We start from the raw sequence: 19,848 nt of genomic DNA, 5'->3' as shown, positions 1-19,848 counted from the left end.
CAGCCACAAACATGGTTGCCCAGAAGCCAGCAACTGTGACGGTGACCTTGGAACCCCATCTTTAAGGGTTCTTCCTAGATTCACTATCTAGACTTTGACCGAAGTCCCCAGCTCCCCTGAGGGTGACTTTCCCAAACCCAGAGAGCTGTGCACAGCCCTCCAAGACCCTTGCCTACCCGAGACTCCTTAGGTAAAAGAGACTTCTCAGAGACGCCCAGACCTAGGCGGATCTGGCCTGAATCCCCGCTGGACTGGAAACTGGGGACTGGGGACTGAGGACCAAGGACTAGGTGAGGTGGGGTTTCTAGGGAGGGAAAGCAAATGTTATCCTTGTACAACTTCTAAGGAAAGACTCAGAGCAGCTAGGAAATAAAAACACCCTCCTGGCTCTCACCAAGGTGTTACAACTCAGTCCCAGTTGCCTGGCAACCGTGCAGGTGCACGATAGGACAAATAGCGTTCCTAGGGAGCCAACCAGCGCCTGCGGGGCCGGCCCAGGTGGGAGCTGGCGCGGGGGCGTTGGCCCGCATCCTGCAGCCCTTATCTGCACGCGCACCCCATGACCTTGCTGCCCCTCCTAGTGGGAGCAAACATTGCCTATGGAGGTCCAGATGGGGGTGATTTACCAAGCCTTGCTGAGCTGCGTTTAGTCTCACCGAGCCCCTGCCTCCTCTGCCGCGACTCAAGGTCTAAGAAACTTGACCCAGTGTGCCTAGCTCCCACCCAACTCGTACCCAAACCCATACCCAAACCCGTACTGCTGTGCACTCTGAGAATGAAGACAAGTGACACTCCTCTCTGGGACCTAGGCTCTCTTTGGCACGTTGATGCGCTCTCTCCCGTCCCCAGAGGAGTAGCTAATGGAGCATAGCCTTAGGAGGAGATATCTGGTGGACTCCTGCAATAACCATCCAAGCAGAAGCCTCCAGGTGGGTTCTGCCGGGAACCTCCCGGCAACAGCAGCCACGAATAGCGACTCAGAGCTCGGGCAGGCTTCAAATTAGACCTGCCTATGGATTCCAACCGGGACTAACTGGCTGTTTAACCTTGAACTCGTCCCTTAACCTCTCAATCTGCTCATCCATAAAATGGGAGGAAGCAGGGCCCACTTTATGGGGCTACTGTGACGACCGAGTGCAGCCATGCACTTAGAACACTTCGCACAGAGCTTACCCAACATGGAGCCCTTGATTCATGACAGAAAAACAAACAGTTCCATTGGGATGTGGAAGCTGTGGCTGTGGCACAAGCCACACAATTGCTGGAGAGACTCCCACTCAGACTACCGTGTGTCTGAAACATACAGAACCTCTGCAGGCAGGCTCCCAGACACAGGCCCCAGTGAAGAATGAGCTACTGATTCCCCCACCCCGCATGGGTGTGCCCAGTTAGCAGGTGTAGTTGATGCCTCCTGGCACATGCAAAACTCTACAAAAGAAACAGGGAAACTGGGTTGGGGATTTAGCTCAGTGGTAGAGCGCTTGCGCAAGGCCCTGGGTTTGGTCCTCAGCTCAAAAAAAAAAAAAAAAAAAAAAGAAAGAAAGAAAGGAAGAAAAGAAAAGAAAAAGAAACAGTGAAACTGAGTGTAGTGGTGTGGACCTGTGCCCCAGCACTTGAGATGGGGAGAATTTAGAGTTTCAGGCCATCCTGGGCTATGGAGCAAGACACATCTCAAAAAAGCCTAGGATGTACTTCAGTGAGTAGAGGCATTGTCTAGTACGCAGGAAGCTCTGGGTTGGCTCAGTGGTTAAGAGCACTTGTTATTCTTGCAAAGAATCTGGGTTTGATTCCCAGGATCCACACAGAAGCTCACCACTTCTTCAGACACCAGGCATGTATGGTCCACAGACATACAATTCAGGCAAGTTACTCATTCCCAGAAAATAAAATAAATCTAATGATAAAGAAGTAAATACATGAATAAGTGCAAAAAAAAATTCCTAGCACTCATAAGTGGAGGCAGGGGGATCAGACCATTCTCAGCTACATAGCAGTGAGGACATCTAAGCTTCTTGAGACACCCTTTCAAAAGAGGGGAGGGGGAAGGGAGGCGGTGAGATGGCTCAATGGGCAAAGGTGCTTGCCACCAAGCGTGATAACCTGAGTCCCATCCTCAGACTCCACCTTCAGACACATGTGCACACATCGCATATGCACAGACACACGCACAAAGAAAAAAGCCAGACATCATGGCTTACAACTATAATTTCAGAATTTAGGAGGCTGAGACAGAAGAATTGCAGTGAGTTCCAGGAAAGCCTGGGTTACAGAGAGATGGTGTCAAAAACAAAACAAAAATCCACAACAGGGCTGTGCACGTAGCCCTGCTGGTGGAGGTTTTATCCAGCACACACAAAGCCCAGGTTTCAATCTCTAGGATAAAGCAGACGTGGTAGCCTGTGCTTATAATAAGCATTTAGGAGGCCGAGGCAGAAGGGTCAGAAGTTCTAGATTAGAGGCTGAAGAGATGGCTCAGAAGTTGAGAGCTCTGACGGCTCTTCCAGAGGACCCAAGTTCCATTTCTAGCACACACACATGGCTCATAAGTGACTCCAGTTCCAGGGGATCCGATGCCCCTTTCTGGCCTCGTCAGTCCTCAGGCACACATGTGGTGCACAGACATACACGCAGACAAAACACCGTCCACGCACATAAAACAAAAATTAATAAAAGTTCTGGATTATTCTCAGCAGCTACACAAGTTTGAGGCCAGTCTGGAATGCATGAGACTGTCTCAGAGAGCAAAATGAAAATAAATAAAGGCAAAAGATTAATTAGTGGGTCAACTAATTACATAGGGGGTGGGAGATGGCCCCTTCCCTAGCTGCTCTCTGGACCCACTTTGGCTCCCTGGGAATCTTCCATCCAGGGACCAGAACTTGCAAGGGCTAGTGATCATCAGATCAGATCTGTTTTGGTGTTTTCTCTTTGTTAAACTTGTCTTTTCAAAGGCTTTAGGGAAGGGGTGTAGATAGGATTGTCTCGGGTCACCTCCTGTTGTCTCACCTGCAAGGTGACTGACCAGAGCCCATCCTGAAAGCTCTAGATGTCTCATGCTGACCATGCTTCCAGAAAGGAGACTCAAAATGCCAGAGAGAAAAGACTGTAACCTCCAAGAGGCTAGAGAGGCCTTTCAAGATAGTAAGAGTAAAACTTTACAGTGCCAACCCCAGGGCCAGCCCTGTGCTCCACACCACCCCTGAAGGACACCCCAAACTCAAGAGTCCGACAGTGCTTACCATCACCATTTTCTAGCCAGCAAACTGGAAGCCACAGGTGCTAGCAATCAGGAAGTGGCCATATCGGGGAGCCAGATCAAATCCTTTGTCTCAGCTTCTTGCTCCCAATAGTGTTTTTTTCTTACCTATTCCCGGCACCATGCCTGGCACACAGCTACACCCCAACAAATACCAGGAGGAGGAGTAAGCCAGGTAGAGGGGCAGCCCACAGCCTCCGTGCCCTCCAGCCTCCATTTCCCAGTTAATTTGTCCAAAGCCTGACGCTGGAGTTATGGCCCTACTTTGGATGCCCTGTAGGGGGTGCTGTCCTCCTCTTGCACAGAGGTGGATACAGCCCAAGGGGCAGCCCTGAAAGTAGATGAGTCGGTTGTGTGGAAAGAACAGAAAAGAGGGTGCTTCAGCAGAAGTCAGAGAAACCCCCCAGGGAGAGGGTAGCGCCAGGTCCCCTTTGTGAGCATCTTATGGTGGGGGTGGGAGTGGGGTGTGGGGGTGTGGGTGTTCTACAGTTCTGTATCAATTTCCCACAGCCTGCAACCAGAAAACTGGGCAAACATCTAGTGGAGATGACACAGTAAGCCCCGAGAGGCCATTTGCTGAGAGAGCTATACTGAGACCCCATGTACCCAGAGGGTCCGTGTCTAGTAATGTCACATTATAAAATGATTACATTGTTCTTCCCAAGGCCTTTTACCTAACTCAGGACTCATGGTTTGCTAGGCTTTTTCATAAAAGCAACACACACACACACACACACACACACACACACACCTACACACACACACACACACACCCCTACACACACACACACACACACACACACACACACACACACACTCACACACACTCACCACCACCAGCCCACACACACCATTTTTAGACTTCATGAAATCTGGATCTGGCCAAAATGCCAAAATCTGGAAATTCCTTTGCCAAATAGAGATTTCCCACACCCTGCCTGCCATTCCCTGGGTGACACTTATGAGCTCTGTTCTCTGGACAGAGCACCAAGAACTGGGTTAGAACAAGGGTTGTCAGGGGACCCTAAAACTAAGGAAACCCAGATCATGTGTTTCAGCCATGAGGTAAGAGGGCATAGACAGCAGCTCCCCATCCCTGATACTGGCTTGCAAGCAAAGTCTTAGCCCTTTTGGGTACCGAATCCTTTGGAGAGAGCCTGAAGGCTGCCGTTCGGACAGTGTACCTGCATGCAGAGCAGAGTTCTAGGGTCCTATACTTCTTTGGTTGATTGATTTGAATTTGAGTCTCGCTATGTAACCCTAGCTAATGTGGAGCTTGCTGTGTAGACAAGGCTGTCCTTAAACTCACAGAAATCTGCCTGCCTCTGTCTCCCGAGTGTTGGGATTAAAGCCACCATACTTGTCCTACTTTAGTTTTTTAAATGACAGGGTCTTTTGTAGCTTGGACTGGCTGTAGCCAAGGGTGACTGTAAACCCCTGATCCCTGTGCCTTCTCTTCTGAAGGTTAGAACTGAGGGTTAGCCACGTGACACCACACCCAGTAATGGTGTAGCCCAGGCTGGTCCCTAATTCCTGGTCTTTTTCCTGCTTTTCAATATCTGCCTAATGTCTACACCACCTCAGCTGGTTCTAGGGAATTATGGACTGCTGAGATAGACAGGAGGCAGACCATTTGGGCTTATAGGAACCACAGAGTCAAGGCCAAGGATCCCAGTCAAGACCTTGTTAGGGACAGGCACGAGAGGTACTGTCCCACCTTCTACGTCCATTCACTTGCTAAACCTGTACTGAGTTCTTCGTTAGGAGTCTTCTGAGTTCCGTCCAACTCAAGAGTCCTGATGGTTCCTGTGGCTTTCTTCTATGGTCAGCAGGCTCCCTCAGGCCCAGGAAAAAGTCAGAAGGGGACTCACTTATGCTGATCACACCCACTGAGGGCAGTGTGTGTGTGTAAGACTTGCTTCTCAAGAGGCCTCTGGGCCAAGTTACTCTTTTCTCTTTTACATCCAAACCCTTTTGTCCTTTGGCGAAGGTTTAGGGTAAGTGGCAGGACCTGGCTTTGAACCTGAGTCCATTGGACTAAACGAGTAGGAGTTTTTACTATCAGACACTCATTCACCTGTATATCTACTCCACAGTCACTGCCCCTCCTTCTCACACCCACTGCCAACTCTGTCTTAAAAAATAACGAGGCTCTCTGCCTCCACCTTTGTACCTGTTGGCCAGAAGCCACATGCCTCCCACTCTGTCCCGAGGGCCTGCTAACCACCCGCTGATGGGAAATGAAGACCCTTGTCCCATCCATCTAGATCAAATCCCACGGATCCCAGCCCCTTCGGGGGCCACTGCTCCATCAGTGAACAATTAATGGTTATGGTTGATTACGGGACACTTATGCACGGAGCAGCATAAACCTGGTGTGTGTTCCCAGCTTAAAAGCCCAGATTAATCGCCCTGGGCTGGCTCTGTCACACACGGGGATATATTTTCTTCTTGGAATTTACAAGTAGTTCCATCTGAGAAATAAACAACCAGAGATAAAAATTACATTGTCACAGCGCAGGTGTGATGGATGTAGGAAGCAAGACGTCCCGGTCGCTGAGGAGGCTCATCGCCAACAGAATACGCCAAATGAGACCAGGAGGAGCCCCAGGTAAGGGGAATGAGATGCTGATGGGATCCTGGCTGCACAGGAAGCCTGGAATCTCTGCAATTTACATTTCATCACTGTAAATCACAGCGTTCCCAGGCCAGCCTCCTGCAGCCAGGGTGAGGGAGGACATGATTGGCGGGAGACCTGGGGGGGGGGGGGGGGTCCTGCCTCTCAGACTGCAGGAACTCCAGGCCTGACAGGATAATAAGAAATCCCCAGGTGAGGAGCAAGCAGGTAGTCCCTCAAGTAGAACCTTGACAACTCTGTCTCTGCTCAAGAGACACCAACCACCCCTGTCTTGTCTCTACTACTACTAGCTAACAGGAACAAGGCTTACTTATGGAAAAAAGCCACCCAGACGGCCACAGTGAGACCATGTGTGGTAATAACCAACATTTATTGAGCACTTACTAAGTGCTCATTGCTATGTGAAGGGTTCAGTGGGATCATTTTGTATTAATCCTCACAACAACCTTCTAAAGTAGCACTTGGGCCTGCAGATATGGCTCAATGGGCAAGAGAGCTTAATGTGCAAGCATGAGGACCTGAGTTTGAATCCCTGGCACCCACATAGAAAACATGACGTGACTTCCTGTGCCTGTAATATCAGGGGTGGAGACAGATGGATTTTAAAAGCTCATAGGCCAGCCAGCCTCCATGATACATGGCACGTCTGTTCCCTGAGAGATCCTGTCTCAACGTTATGTAGGCAGGGTAAGAGAGGAAGACCCCTAATGTCTTGCTCTGGCCTCTACATGAGCATACATGAGCATACACACCTGCCTACTCAAGGGTATGCATCACACATGCACACACCACACACACACACACACACACACACACACACACACACACACACGCACGCGCACACACACACACACGCACACACACACACACACACACACACACACACACACACACACACACAGCACGATTACCCACTTTTGATTATTTTGTTTTACAGTTCCTTATTGGAGGGGTGGGTGGTTCTAGGGCAGAGGTCAGAGGACAACTTTAAGGAGTTGGTTCTCTCCAACCACATGTATTCCAGGATTTGAACTCAAGTCCTCAGTTTTGATAGCAAGCTCCCTTACCCACTGAGCCATCTCACCAGCCCCTGTCTTTTAAGACAGGGTGTCATGTAGCCCAGGCTGGCCTCAAACTTGGAATGTAGCTGGGGATGACCTTGAATTCCTGGTCTTCAAAATCTGGGATTACAGGCTTATACCTCCATCACACCCAGCTCTGACCTTACAGATGAGAAACTTGAAGTTGAAAGAGGATAAATGTCGTGATGGAGGTCCCTGGACAGATTTGGAAAGTGGTGTGCCCCAAAAGATATGTCCACATCCAAATCCCTGGATCCTGTGACTGTGACAGTATTTAGAAAAAGGGCCTGTGCAGATGTAATTAAGTTAGGGATCTTGAGAAGAGATGATCCTGGATTACCCAGATGGGTCCTAAATTTAATGGCAAATGTCCCTATTAACGACAGAGAAGAAGCATGTGAAGGCTGAGATGGAAGTGACAGCCACCAGAGCTGGAAAAGGCAAGAACAGATCGTCCCCAGCGTCTGCAGAGGGGGCATAGCCCTGAAGACATCTTGATTTCACATGTCTGGCCTTCAAGCTGTGAAAGAATAAATCTCTCTGCTTTCAAACCACCGAGTTTGTGGTAATTTACAGCAGCCGTAGGAAACTAGTAGAATCCCACAGCTGACAAATGGCAGTGCCAGGCTCTGGCAGGCTGACCCCCAGACTCAGGCTCTGCTTGTCACGTGACTCTGCCAGGGCAGAAACCTAGGCTCCACCCTGCTGCCTCTGTGACCTCGAGGAAGCCATTTAGCCTCTGCTTTCTCAGTCAGGTAAAGTCAGTGGTGTGTCTCAGGGGCTGCCACACCAGCTAAGAGGAGTTCTGGGTACTATGGAGTGGAAAAGAAAGACTTCTCTGCCTTGGTCACTATTATTAACATCTTACATTTATTTACTTTTCCTGTATGTACCTGTGGGTTTGTGGACACGCATGCACTTGCACATGGGCCCTAGTGCTTGTACGGAAGTTGGTTCTCTCCCTCCACCCTGTGAGCTGCACGGATCAAACTCAGGTCATCAGGCTTGGCAGTAAGAACCTTTACTGGCTGAGCTGTCTTGCTAGCCCAGAATTCTGCTTTTCATTTAGGACTGACCCTTTGAACCCACCACTCCATGTTTTGATGGAGCCCCCTTAGAGTGGACTGGTACCACATTCACTCACATGTCCATGTCTCTGGGGCAGCTGTAAGGTCCAACACGAGCCAGTGACTTCAGGCCTATACCTTTGACTCACATAAATAGGGGAAGAGAAGTTCTTCCTGTGAGAAGGAAGAGTTAGCAATTTGGGATAGTGATAGTTTCCAGAGACTTCCTTGGGTACCCGGCCAGCCTGGGATGTATGTTGGGGTGTGTGTCGGGGGGCTTCACTATGTGGCCCTGGCTGTCCTGGAACTTACTATGTAGACCAGGCTGGCCTTGAATTCTAAGAGATCCACCTGCCTCCGCCTGTGCTGGGATTAAAGGCAGGCCTATACATCACCATGTGGTGGGCTATGTCTTAAAAAAAAAAAAATTCACAGTGCTCAGGACAGAAAGAGGATTACCACCACAAGTTGGAGGCCAGCCTACACTACCTAGTATGAGGCAACCCTGGGAAACACAGCAAGACTGTGTCGGACCACAAAACAAAAATAACCAGGTCGTAGTAACACTGTCTCTGTGTGAGGTGTGTGGGTGTGTGGATTGGAAGGTTGGAGGGGTTTGCATTTGTGAAAAAGCCTAGCAAACCCTGAGTCTGTCTGTGTCCATTTTCTCGTGTGTGGACACCTGTGCACATACATGTTTGTGAATGTGTGTTTAGGGACTCAAAGTTGACACTAATGTCTTCCTTAATTGCACTCCACTTTGTTGAGGGAAGGTCTCTTGCTGAACCCAAAGCTCACCCCTTTAGGCTATTCCTGTTGCTGCCTGACTGGCCAGCCCATCGGCCCTGCCTTTACCTGGGTTTGGAGGGTCCAGGGCTTTACATACTGAGCTACCTCCCCAGCCTGAAAGCTCCTTTGTGTTCTAGTTTGAATTTCTCCTTTCCCTCACCAGTGTCTCAACCTTTAGGTCTCAGGCAGGATTTCTTTGTTGAAGACAGGGCCTATGTAGCCTTGGCTGTACTGGAATTTGCTATGCAAACCTGGCTGACCTCAAACAGCCTGCCTCTGTCCCACCTCCCACAACAGGCCTCCCTGTCCCTAAAGACAGAATCTCTTATGTAGCTTGGGCTGACCTAAACTCAGAAATCCTTCTGCCTCATCATCCTGGGTGTTGAGGTAACAGATATGCAGTAGCATGCCTGGCCACCTTGCCTGGCCATTCAGGGACATTTAAAAAAAATTTTTTTGTGTGTGCATTTTGCGTGTGTGTGTGTGTGTGTGTGTGTGTGTGTGTGTGTGTGTGTGTACCATGTATGTGTCTGGTGTCCAAAAGGCCAGAAGCGGGCATCAGATCCCCTGGGACTAGAGTTGCAGATGGTTGTGAGCCACCATGTAAGTGCTGGGTATGGAGCCCAGGTCCTCTGCAAGAACAACACATGTCCTTAACTACCAAGCCACCTCTTCAACTCCATGAAACGGTTTAATTTTCAAGGTCAGAAAATGTGGGTACTAGGAATACAGATGTGACTTTCCAAACAAGCACACATGCATTTGTTCATGTAGAATTTTCCCCAACATCTCTGACCAGAGGTAATTAAGACCTAATTAAGGCCTCTCCACAATGTGAGGTCAGTTCCCTCAAGAGGCAGCCGGTTTGCTCAACAATGAGGCTTCAGCACCAAGAAGTGTACCTGGCACCCTGCTGGTGTCATTAAATGTTTGCTGACTGAGTGAATGTGGAATGCTGTCCTCACAGATAACTGGGTCCTGACCTAGTGTGGAGGGCTCAGGGCCACTTCCCAAAGAAGCGTCATTGACCAAGGAAGAGAATTACCTAGGTGAGTGACAAGACAAGGCTCAAAGGCAGCCTTCCAGGTAGCGTAGCCAGCATGTTATATACATGGGTAGGGAGACTGAACCATGTGTAGAACAGAGAATCAGGAGGAAAAATGTCCTGAAGTGAGTCTGGAAGGAAGACTGGGGCCTTTAGGGCTAGACAGACAGTCAAGGGTACTTGCTCCCACAGCGTGACATTTTGAATACTTGGTCCCCAGTTGGTAGACTTGTCTGAGGAAAGCTTAGGGGTGGTGGCCTTGCTGTCACTGCCATCTTGTGTGTGTGTGTGTGTGGTGTTTGTGTCCTGTCCTGTGCCCCCACACCTGCTTTGAGGTTTCAGAAGCTAGCCACCGTGCCATTTGCAGTTCATTCTCTGCATCCTGTTTAAACGGGTGCTCTCAACCTCTACTCCAGGTACAGTGTCTCACCATGTAGCCTTGCCTGGCTGACTTGGAACTTCCAGAATGTTTAAGGACAGAGGCTACCACTTCTCACTGTATAGAAGTCTTTGGGTCTGATTAATTTTCCCGTATGAATTTTTTTGTTTGTTTTTTTATTGTTTTGTTTTGTTTGAGGCAGGGTTCTCTATATGACAGCTCTGGCTGTCCCACAACTTGTTTCATAGACCAGGATGGCCTTGAACTCACAGAGATCCACTTGCCTCTGCTTGCTTCCAGTGTTAAAAACATTTTTTGTTTTTGTTTTTGTCTTTTTCTCTTTGGTTTTTCGAGACAGGGTTTCTCTGTGTAGCCTTGACCATCCTGGGACTTGCTCTGTGAACCAGGCTGGCTTCAAGGTTGGCCTCAAACTCAGAGATCCACCTGTCTTTGACTCCAGAGTGCTGGGATTAAAAGCATGCGACACTACTGCACAATGGTTAATATTTTATGTCTTAGTCCTCTGTCTACACATCAGAAGAGAGCATCAGATCTCATTACAGATGGTTGTGAGCTGGGATGTGGTTGCTGGGAACTGAACTTGGGATCTCTGGAAGAGCAGCCTGTGCTGTTAACCGCTGAGCCATTCCCTAGTCCTTAAGTAAAGGGAGAACAGTGGGTAAAGGCACGTGCTCTCAAGCCTCATGCCTGAATTTCAATCCCAGGATCCAATGGTTGATGAACAAAACGAACTCCCACAAGTTGTCATCTGACTTCCATATGTGTGCCACGGTATATGTGCCCATGTGTGTGCACACATATGCACATAAAACAAGTAAATGTTAAAAAAATGTAAGAGTTGGGGGAGGAAAGGTGGAATCTAGGAACTGAGAGAAGCCCCAGGAAGATGGTAACACATTGGAATGTACCACACTGCAGTGAGGAGACTGGAGACAAGAAACTCAGAAACACCAATTAGGAGTCTCCTGCCATGTTCCGACCAGGAGCTGCAGTCCAGGTTTAAGCAGGCAGTTGCAGGGGATGTGCACAGAATGGGGTGGATCTGGACGCCTATGGTGGACGATGATGACGGTGGTGGCGAGATGAGTCAGTAAGCACTCCACAGGAGCGACCATAGCCCTCCCTGTCCTAGATTTGGACACTTCTATTAATGTGGTCAAAAATTATAGATGCTTGGGGGGTGGGGGGGAGGCACATCAAACTTTCTGACTCACTGTGCTCCCAGGCAAAAGCTTTCTCATCATAATAACTCTTACTGGGACAAGAAGTCTCTTCTGTAAGCAAGGGAGCAGGCTGGAGGAGCCTGGAGCGCAAGCCAAGTGGCTGCCTCGCAGATCTGAGAAATGAGTTCAGAGACATTGCATATAAGCTAAGGCCAGAGAAGGTTCATTTTAAAAAGGACAAGGTGGTCATGGGCCATGCTGCCTGAGTGCCCCTTCCTGCAGCCTCCAGCCTAATGAATTCTGCCTTTCCCCTCACCTCCATTCTCCTATTCTTTCTCTTCCTTCCTTCCTTCCTTCCTTCCTTCCTTCCTTCCTTTCTAGAGACGGGGCCTCACTATATAGCCCTAGCTGACCTGGAACTCACAGAGACTGGCATACCTTTGCCTCCTAAATGCTGGGATGAAAGGTATACACCAGTATTCCCAACTTTGTTTTTTTTTTTTTTTAGATTTATTTTTAGGTGTATGTGCTTTACCTGCATGCATGTCTGTCCATCGGGTGCAAGCCTAGTGCCCTCAGAGGTCAGATGAGGGGTCAGATTCCTTGGAACTGGTGCTACAGATGGTGGTGAGCCGCCATGTCGGCGATGGGAACTGAGCCCATGTCCTCTAGAAGAACAGCAAGTGATAGATGTGCTGGTGCACACCTTTAACCCCAGCACTTGGGAGGTGCAGGCAGGTGGAGCTCTGTGAGTTCAAGGCCAGCTTGGTCTACATACTGAGTTCCAGGACAGTCAGGCTATGTAGAGAGACTCTGTCTCAAAAAGATAACAGTGTTCTTAATCACTGAACCATCTCTCCAGTGTCTCACCCCCTGACCTTTAAAACTGTGATTATAAGGATGGCTGCCCATGTATGCATACATCATGTGTGTGCCTGGTGCCCTCAGAGGCTAGAAGATGGCCTAAGATCCCCTCAGACTGCTGTTATAGGTGGTTACGAGCTGCCATGTGAGTGCTGGGAACGGAGCGTGGGTCCTCTGCAAGAACAACAGTGGTCTTAACCGGAGACCCCGTCCCCCACTCCTTTCTCAAAGATGGGGTTCTGTGTAGTCCAGGATTTCCTGAAACTCAGTATGTAGTCTCAGAGGGCTTTGAGCTCATGACAATTCTCCTGCCTCAGTCTTCTAAGTACTGTATTAGTAGGATTATATGGATGAGCTAACCCAACAGATTTAGGCTAACGAACTTCTAAAATTCAAGAAAGAACAAGTAACACTTGAAAGACAGATCAAAAGGTCAAGGTTATTATTGACTACATACCAAGTTCAAGGCCAGCCTGGGGAACATGAGATCCTATTAGAAAACAAACAGAACAATAACAAGAGCAACAACAACAACAACATGATTCAAGAAGCGGCTCACAGGTGAAGAGAGTTTACTTCCAGGGGATTAGAGTTTGATTCTTTGATTCTCAGCACCATGTCACACAACTCGCAACTACCCAGGACTCCAGCTCCAAGACATCCAATGCCTCCTACCCATGCAAGTGCCTGCACTCAACACACAAACCCACACAGACCCATAATTACAATAGTAAAATAAAATCTTTAAAAAGAGAGGAGGAAGAGGAGGAGGAGGAGGAGGAGGAGGAGGACTGGAGAGATGGCTCAGGAGTTAAGAGCACTGACTGCCCTCCCAGAGGTCCTGAGTTCAATTCCCAGCAGCCACATGGCGGCTCACAACCATCTGTAATGGGATCCGATGCCCTCTTCTGGTGTGTCTGCAGACAGCTATAGTGTATTCATATACATAAATAATAATAAATCTTTAAAATAAAATAACAATAATAATTTAAGTTTAAAAAAATGAGCCAGTAAGACAGTTTCCACACAAGCCTGACAAACTGAGTTTGATCCTTGCAGTACAGTGATGACTACCAAAAGTAGTGCCCTTACTTACATATATAAAAAACAGAGAGAGAGAGAGGGGAGGGGAGGGGGGAGTAGTCAGAGTCTGGGAATGTCATTATAGCTATTTGTAGAGTCCAGGACTAAGGTGTTGGGGGGCACTAAATACTTAATTTCTGGTCTTGCTGAATACATGTGACAATGTGTAAGCCACTGCCATATTTAATGGAGAATTCTATATGTCTAGTTACAAGTTCTTGGGATAAAATTAAACCTCCTAATATTTAGAATGAAAGGAAGGAGAGGAAGGGAAAGGAAGAGGAAGATGGGCATCGACGGAGGCAGGAGCATCTGAGATAACAGCTCACACAGGCTAGCTTCAGACTCAGCCACCCCACCCCCACCCCCCACCCTCCCCACCCCACCCCTGCCCACCTCTCCCTTCCCTGTGCTGGGGTCTCAGTGTGAGCCTTTCTGCCTGGTTTCAGATGCTCTTCTGAGTCACAGTGCTTCCAAAGCTGGGTCTCTGGATCTGTCACACTGTTACTCTGTGCTCGCTCACGTGGCTCTGGGCTGTGTCTCCAGGAGACAAGCTGTACTCCGAGCCCCCCATTCCCCTTCCTTGTGCAGACAGAACTCCCTCCTTGTGACAAGCAGACACAATGGAGCAAGGGTCCAGACTGCATTTGAGAAGAAAGCTCCTCTCCAAGTTCCAAGAGTGCCAACCCGCGTGGGCTTTGGATGCCTGACCTTGGCCAATTAGTCCCTTGCTCAGTGTAACCAACCGAGTCACAGATTCAATTGGATCTGCAAACATTTATCGAGCACCCCGGTGCCAGCCGATTTGTCTGCTCTGTGAGTGCAATGAAGCTCGTCTCTGTAGATTGGAGTTATTTGTATTTCAAGGCAAAAAAAAGGTAGGTTTTAAGTACCTGTAAGGGGTAGTAATGGATGCGTTAGGGAGAGGAGGGCATGGACTGAGGCAGAGGGTGAGAGGGCTGGGAAATGGCCCATGAGTCAGGATAGCACAACCTGGCTGAACACAGACACGGGAAAGTGGACCGAGAAGCCAGATAGAGCCTGAGGACTTTTCTCCCCTGTAAGTCCCCCACCACTTTCTTTTTAATCGGGGGGAAAAATGCATTCACATAGGAAAAAAAAATTAACACAAAAGGATACCCAGTGAAAAGTAACTCTCCTTTTCATCTCTCGGACCTCCAGTCCCCAGGATCTTTCTTCAGAGGCATCCCACTGCTAACTGTTTCTTTTGTGTCTTTCGAGAGAACGTCTATCACGTACAAGCAAATCTCTCTCTTTTAAAATCCAAATGTTATCACAGTGTATTAGCACTGCTTTTGCACTCGGCAATACATCCTGGCACTCAGCCCACAGCAGCGCAGACTCACCCATCCCTTGGATCGCAGAATTCCAGGGTTCAGGGCGCTACACTTCTTACCAATCAATCCTCCCTCTGGTGGGCGTAGTCCTCCCGCTGATGGGCATTCAGTCAGTTTCCAGTCCCTGATATTATGAGAGGTGGTAGTCCTCATGCCTTCTTATTCAAATGTCTGCTCACTGGCCGGAGAGGGTGCCCAGGAGACAGGCTCCTGGGTGAGGAGGACCTGCTATATTGAGAAGGCTCTGGCTGGGAACACAGCTGAGAAGTTCTCTTGGAGATGTCTCTCCGAGACAAGTCTCAACCCCCTTCCTTGGATGCTCAGTTCCCAAGTGGCATGTGACCACCTCACAGTGAAGGAAAAGAATCTTTTTTTCTGGATTTAGAGAGTCAACTTGTGCATTCGGGGACCCTGCTAGAGCTAACAGTCTATAGCATCCTCAAGTTGTGGCTAAGAGCAAAGCGAGAGATCAAAGTTTAATGATGCAATCAATGCCTGGCTTATCACACATGCTCCATCAGCCCCGGCCTCATCAGGAACTATTATTGCCATCGAGATGCAGGGAGAGCCCCGCCTTGCCAATGCCACAGAAAGCTCCCTGTGTGGGTCTGCTCTGTGCACCCAGTTGCTTTAAAGGCACCGAACTGGGAGCCCCCTCGGTTCTTGGAACTGGACGAGAGCTGAGACAGGCAGTTCCCACTTATCATGGCTTGGCATCTGGAACTCCCAGGCCTTTGCCAGTACCTAATAAACACCATACTTCATGCTTTGCCGCTGTCACCTACGCATCCCCGATGCCTGCTGACATGGCTGCCGCTGCACACAGTCAGCATTTCACTCTTTACGACCTGTTTTTTTTTTTCCCCTTAAGTGAATTCAGCCTGAATGATGCCTGTGTGACACAATAAAACCACAGCTGTGTGCTGGAGGTGAGGGTGAGTAGGGTAAATATATAAAAATTATATACAGAATTAAACTGGATATGGTGGTCTAACCCCAGAACTATTGAGGCAGAGATAACAAGGCTGTCTCAATGAACCAATGAATTATAAATACATTGTCTTCATTTGGGGGATCAGTCAGACCTGAGTTCAAATCCTGGGTCTGGCATAACTGACCTTGGGAAGTGATTTGCCTCCCTTCAGTCTTAATTCTATCACCTGTTAAGTGGACTAAGAGCCTGTTCTAATAGGGATATAGTGAGGAGTAAGAAAAATAATGAATTATTTAAGAAATTTTTAATAGATGGGCCTTATTCCAAAAATGACCTCAGTCAGCTGCCGTAATGTATGTAGAGAGCCTGGCCCAGAGCAGCGACTCAATAAGGCAGCACTCTCCTTCCGCTGCCCTCCTGTCAACAGTGGTCCCTTCAGAACCGAGTCCCCGCCTTGAGGGAAACATTCTTAGAGCTTCTGTGGGAGAAACCTGGCCCAACTCTTTAGGGTTCCATCTCATTTTGAATCCAGACAATTTTTTTAAATCCCAACAACACATGCAGCTCACACTCTGAAAATCTCTCATCTCCTTTATTCACAACATAGCTTCAAATTACTTTTGGCCTTTTCCAAAAAAAAAAAAAAAAAAATCAAACCCACCCTCAAAGGTCAAGGATCCAACAGTCAATGCTGTCAGAGGAAAATGCTGCAAAATCTCAGGCAGTTTTGGAGTCAACTCTTCTGAGGAAGTATGGCAGAGCTGGAAAGAAAAGCACACACGTGCACACACACACACACACCCATGTGCACAAACATGCACATATAAACATGCACTCACACACATATTCACACAGACTCTCACACATGTATATACACACAAATACACATACACACATAAAACACACATACACAGACTCACACATAAACCCACATACATATTCTCACCCAAATCCACACACACATACAAACACAAATACGTGGTGGCGCACGCCTTTAATCCCGGCACTCAGGAGGCAAAGGCAGGCAGATCTCTGAGTTCAAGACCAGCCTGGTCTACAGAGCCAGTTCAGAGCTACACAGAGAAACCTTGTCTCAAATACAGACACACACACACACACACACACACACACACACACACACACACACACACACCTTAAGCCAGCCCATTCCGTGAGACATTTGCATTGGGCCTTCTCATTGGGCAGCTGTACCTGAACACTCATCAACCAGGGCCTGAGTCTAGTCGTTAGCCTCGGGGGTACGAGCAGAGGTGGTGGGTTTGAGGGCTGTGGGTTCCAGTGGCATTCCCAGACAGTAGGCACAGGGACAACGTGCCCAGATGAAATGGTGGCCAGAGATGGAAGATGGAGTGGCTGTCCCTCCCTTTATAGGAATGATGAGAAAGGAGTTTGGGGTTTCGGCTCAAAGATGGGAATAGAGTGGGGGGGAGCCCCGTGCCTGATTCCAGTGTTTTCACTGAACTGCTGTTTTGTCTGGCTGACCTCACATCCCAGAGCTCCAGTGATCCTTCTGCCTCAGGCTGCCAAACAGCCATAAACCAACTGTCTAACAGTGTGATATCAGGACCTGAAACGTTTCAGCAGAAGGCATTGGCCCACTCAGGGAACACGTGGCTTAAATGTCATGGCCTTACCTCAGATGTCCCAATCTGGGAGAAGTTCCTGACCCTACCTAATTTCCCAGACAACTCACTGGGACCAAGGAAAGAGACCCCAGGCTCCAGAATCATCCAGGCTAGATTTAAACCCTGGCTCAACTGGATGTGGTAGCACATACCTGTAATCCTAGGTCTTGGGTAGAGGCAAGTCAAGGAGTTCAAGGCCAGCCAGTTGGCTTTAAGGCTAGCCTGAGCTACAGGTGACCCTGCCTGAAAACAAAACAAAATCACTGTCATCAATACAAATGAATCAAGTTCAGGGACCTCGGACCGCACACGGAGATCCTGTGCTGCTGGCCATATTGCATCGGCGCCTGGGGATTAGAGAGACAGGGACGCTGGTGTCCAGCTGGCTCTCCCCCCTTCTCCACTTCCATCGTGTCTGGGACCCTAGGTCATAGGATGACACCACCCCCATTCCAGGTGGGTCTTCTGTTAAACCCCACGGACAAGCCCAGAGGTGTGTCTCCAGGGTGATTCCAGATCATTTGACAATGAAGATGAACCATGACGTTTGATGAAAATATGATGTAGCCCCCACCTCCTCCCCCCAAAAAGGCTCAGCACACAAAACACGCTGCACAAGCCTGATGCACGGAGTTTCATCCCTGGGACCCAGGGAAGGTGAGAGGAGAGAACCATTTCTGCAAAGCTACCAGTCACCCCAATATGTGCTAGGTGGCAGGCACCCCACCCCCATCATGCACGCATACAAAAAATAAAAAAATTAAAGATGGCAGCCAACATTCCCAAGGCACATGACTCTTCTATTCCTGAAGGAAGCCTGACAGCTACCCCTCCAAGCTTCCAGGGATGGAGAGCGCCCCTGAAGCCTAGAGCGGCAAAGGTAGGCAAAGGTACCAGTCACTGGGAGGACCTAGAACTGCTTCTTGGGGACAACACCTCTGACCTTCCCTCTCTCCCCCTCCGGCAGGCTTAGCACACGGGTGAGGGGCTCTGACTGTGGGGGTCCCACCTGTGGGAAGGAAATAAAACACTCCAAGCCCTTGGCACTGAGGACTCCCCATGTGTACTAGGGTCCCTCTCTAGGAAGGCTGGCTGTAAGATCCAGTCAGCTCAAGACAAGTCCTTATCCATAGCTAATTGGTTCACATCGATTGACCTTACAAGTGGGTCTAATGTATAACTGGTAAGAGTCGACCTGCGTGCCGGGCAACCCATGCATTTAACTAGCTGCCACTCAAGCAACTGAACAAGGCACGTTAACCCGAATTTCTCAGGACGCATCTGATAGGCTTCACAGCCACATCTCCATCCATAATCTAAAGTATCTGCCGCAAGGTCCCAGGCCCTCTGAGACTGTGGAGGTAAATGTAGTGTAGATTCCTTGGGGGAGGCAGCGTGAGTGCTCAGCCTGTATGTGTGACAAGAGGCTCAGGCAGCCACAGGCAGAGGGGCTGAGTCCCAGTGCAGGGAGGGGAGCAGCCAGGCAGCCTTCCTGGCACTCCTGTGAGCTGGCTTCCACTTGCCTTCTGCTCCACATACCCCTCAGCCATTCTCCCAGGAAAGCTGGAGTCAGTCTCATCCAGCCCACCTCTGTGTCTGGGTTGCCTCTCCCTGGAAATGGGAGCTGATTTCAGTCTCATTGTTGTCAGTCTCTGAAGTGGAAACCCGTTAAAGACACCAGAACATTCTGGAAAATCTTGCCAGAGTATGGGCAACAGTGGCTCTCCCCAGTGTCCCCCTGGGGAAGACTGGCAGTTAGCCAGGAATGCCTCCCAGCCCCCTTCAGGGGGACCGCCAGCCACCCCCAGCTTTTCTGGGTTGGTTAATAAGTCTTAGTTGAGACCCCGAGCCCCTCCTCAGGCTTGATCCTTGCTGCTTCGCCTTATCAGCTGGGCTTTTCACAAGCACTTAAATTCATGAGAGAAGAGAAAAAGTGAAATCAGATAGAAATGCAGGTCTGTTTGCTGTTTTCTCCAATGAAATAGTTCTGAGTAAACAGCAGACGCCTTTGATGAAATCCCAGCAGGCTTAAACAATAAAGCTGGTTACAAACTCAATCTGGCGGAGATATCAGATCTGAAATTGTTTCAAAAAACATGTCAACATTTTCTAATGCTCCTGGAAAGGGGGGAAAAAAGATTTCCTGGACCGCCCATCATGGCGTTTGGGTCAGGGAGACAGAACGGTGGTCACCTCAGTTTCAGTCTCTGCTCAGATCCCCGTGGACGGTGCACTAAGAGCAGGCTGTTTCTGGCTGGGCCCTTCCACCTGCTGGAGCATAAACGGCCACTTACAGACACTGCCCCAGCCAGGCACCAGCCTCCCTCCTGGCTACCATTAGACCATCCCCCACCAACCCATGCCCTTAACTCCCTGCCGCCTTCCTTTCTCTGCCCCCTTGCCAACGGAAGCTTTTAAAACAGGTAAATCAGACTTGTCATTCCTTTGGTAGAAATCTCTGCTGTCACACAGCACTTAGAACAAAATGCAAACTCCTCCCTCAGCCTACAAGATCCTTGAGAT

At 49.1% G+C, this 19,848-nt stretch overlaps 1 protein-coding gene and 1 long non-coding RNA gene across 3 annotated transcripts in view; one reads left to right on the top strand and one right to left on the bottom strand.

Annotated features, from left to right (window-relative positions):
• The window catches only part of Rtn4rl1 (reticulon 4 receptor-like 1), a 73,659-nt gene that overhangs the window by 30,943 nt on the left and 22,868 nt on the right, over positions 1–19,848 (bottom strand).
• On the top strand, positions 76–7,530 carry LOC120095264 (uncharacterized). 2 transcript variants are annotated; one of them, XR_015631796.1, is made up of 3 exons: positions 76–290; positions 5,773–5,867; positions 7,363–7,527. It is a non-coding gene; the product is annotated as an uncharacterized LOC120095264 (long non-coding RNA). The 2 variants fall into 2 exon arrangements; XR_015631797.1 differs by lacking the exon at positions 76–290 and adding an exon at positions 466–929 and having other exon boundaries at positions 5,778–5,867; positions 7,363–7,530.

The sequence above is a fragment of the Rattus norvegicus genome, chromosome 10, assembly GCF_021556685.1.
Source record: "Rattus norvegicus strain SHRSP/BbbUtx chromosome 10, alternate assembly SHRSP_T2T, whole genome shotgun sequence".
Lineage (NCBI taxonomy): Eukaryota > Metazoa > Chordata > Mammalia > Rodentia > Muridae > Rattus > Rattus norvegicus.
The sequence above is the reverse complement of the archived record's forward strand: the minus strand, read 5'-3'. Positions and strand labels throughout refer to the sequence as shown.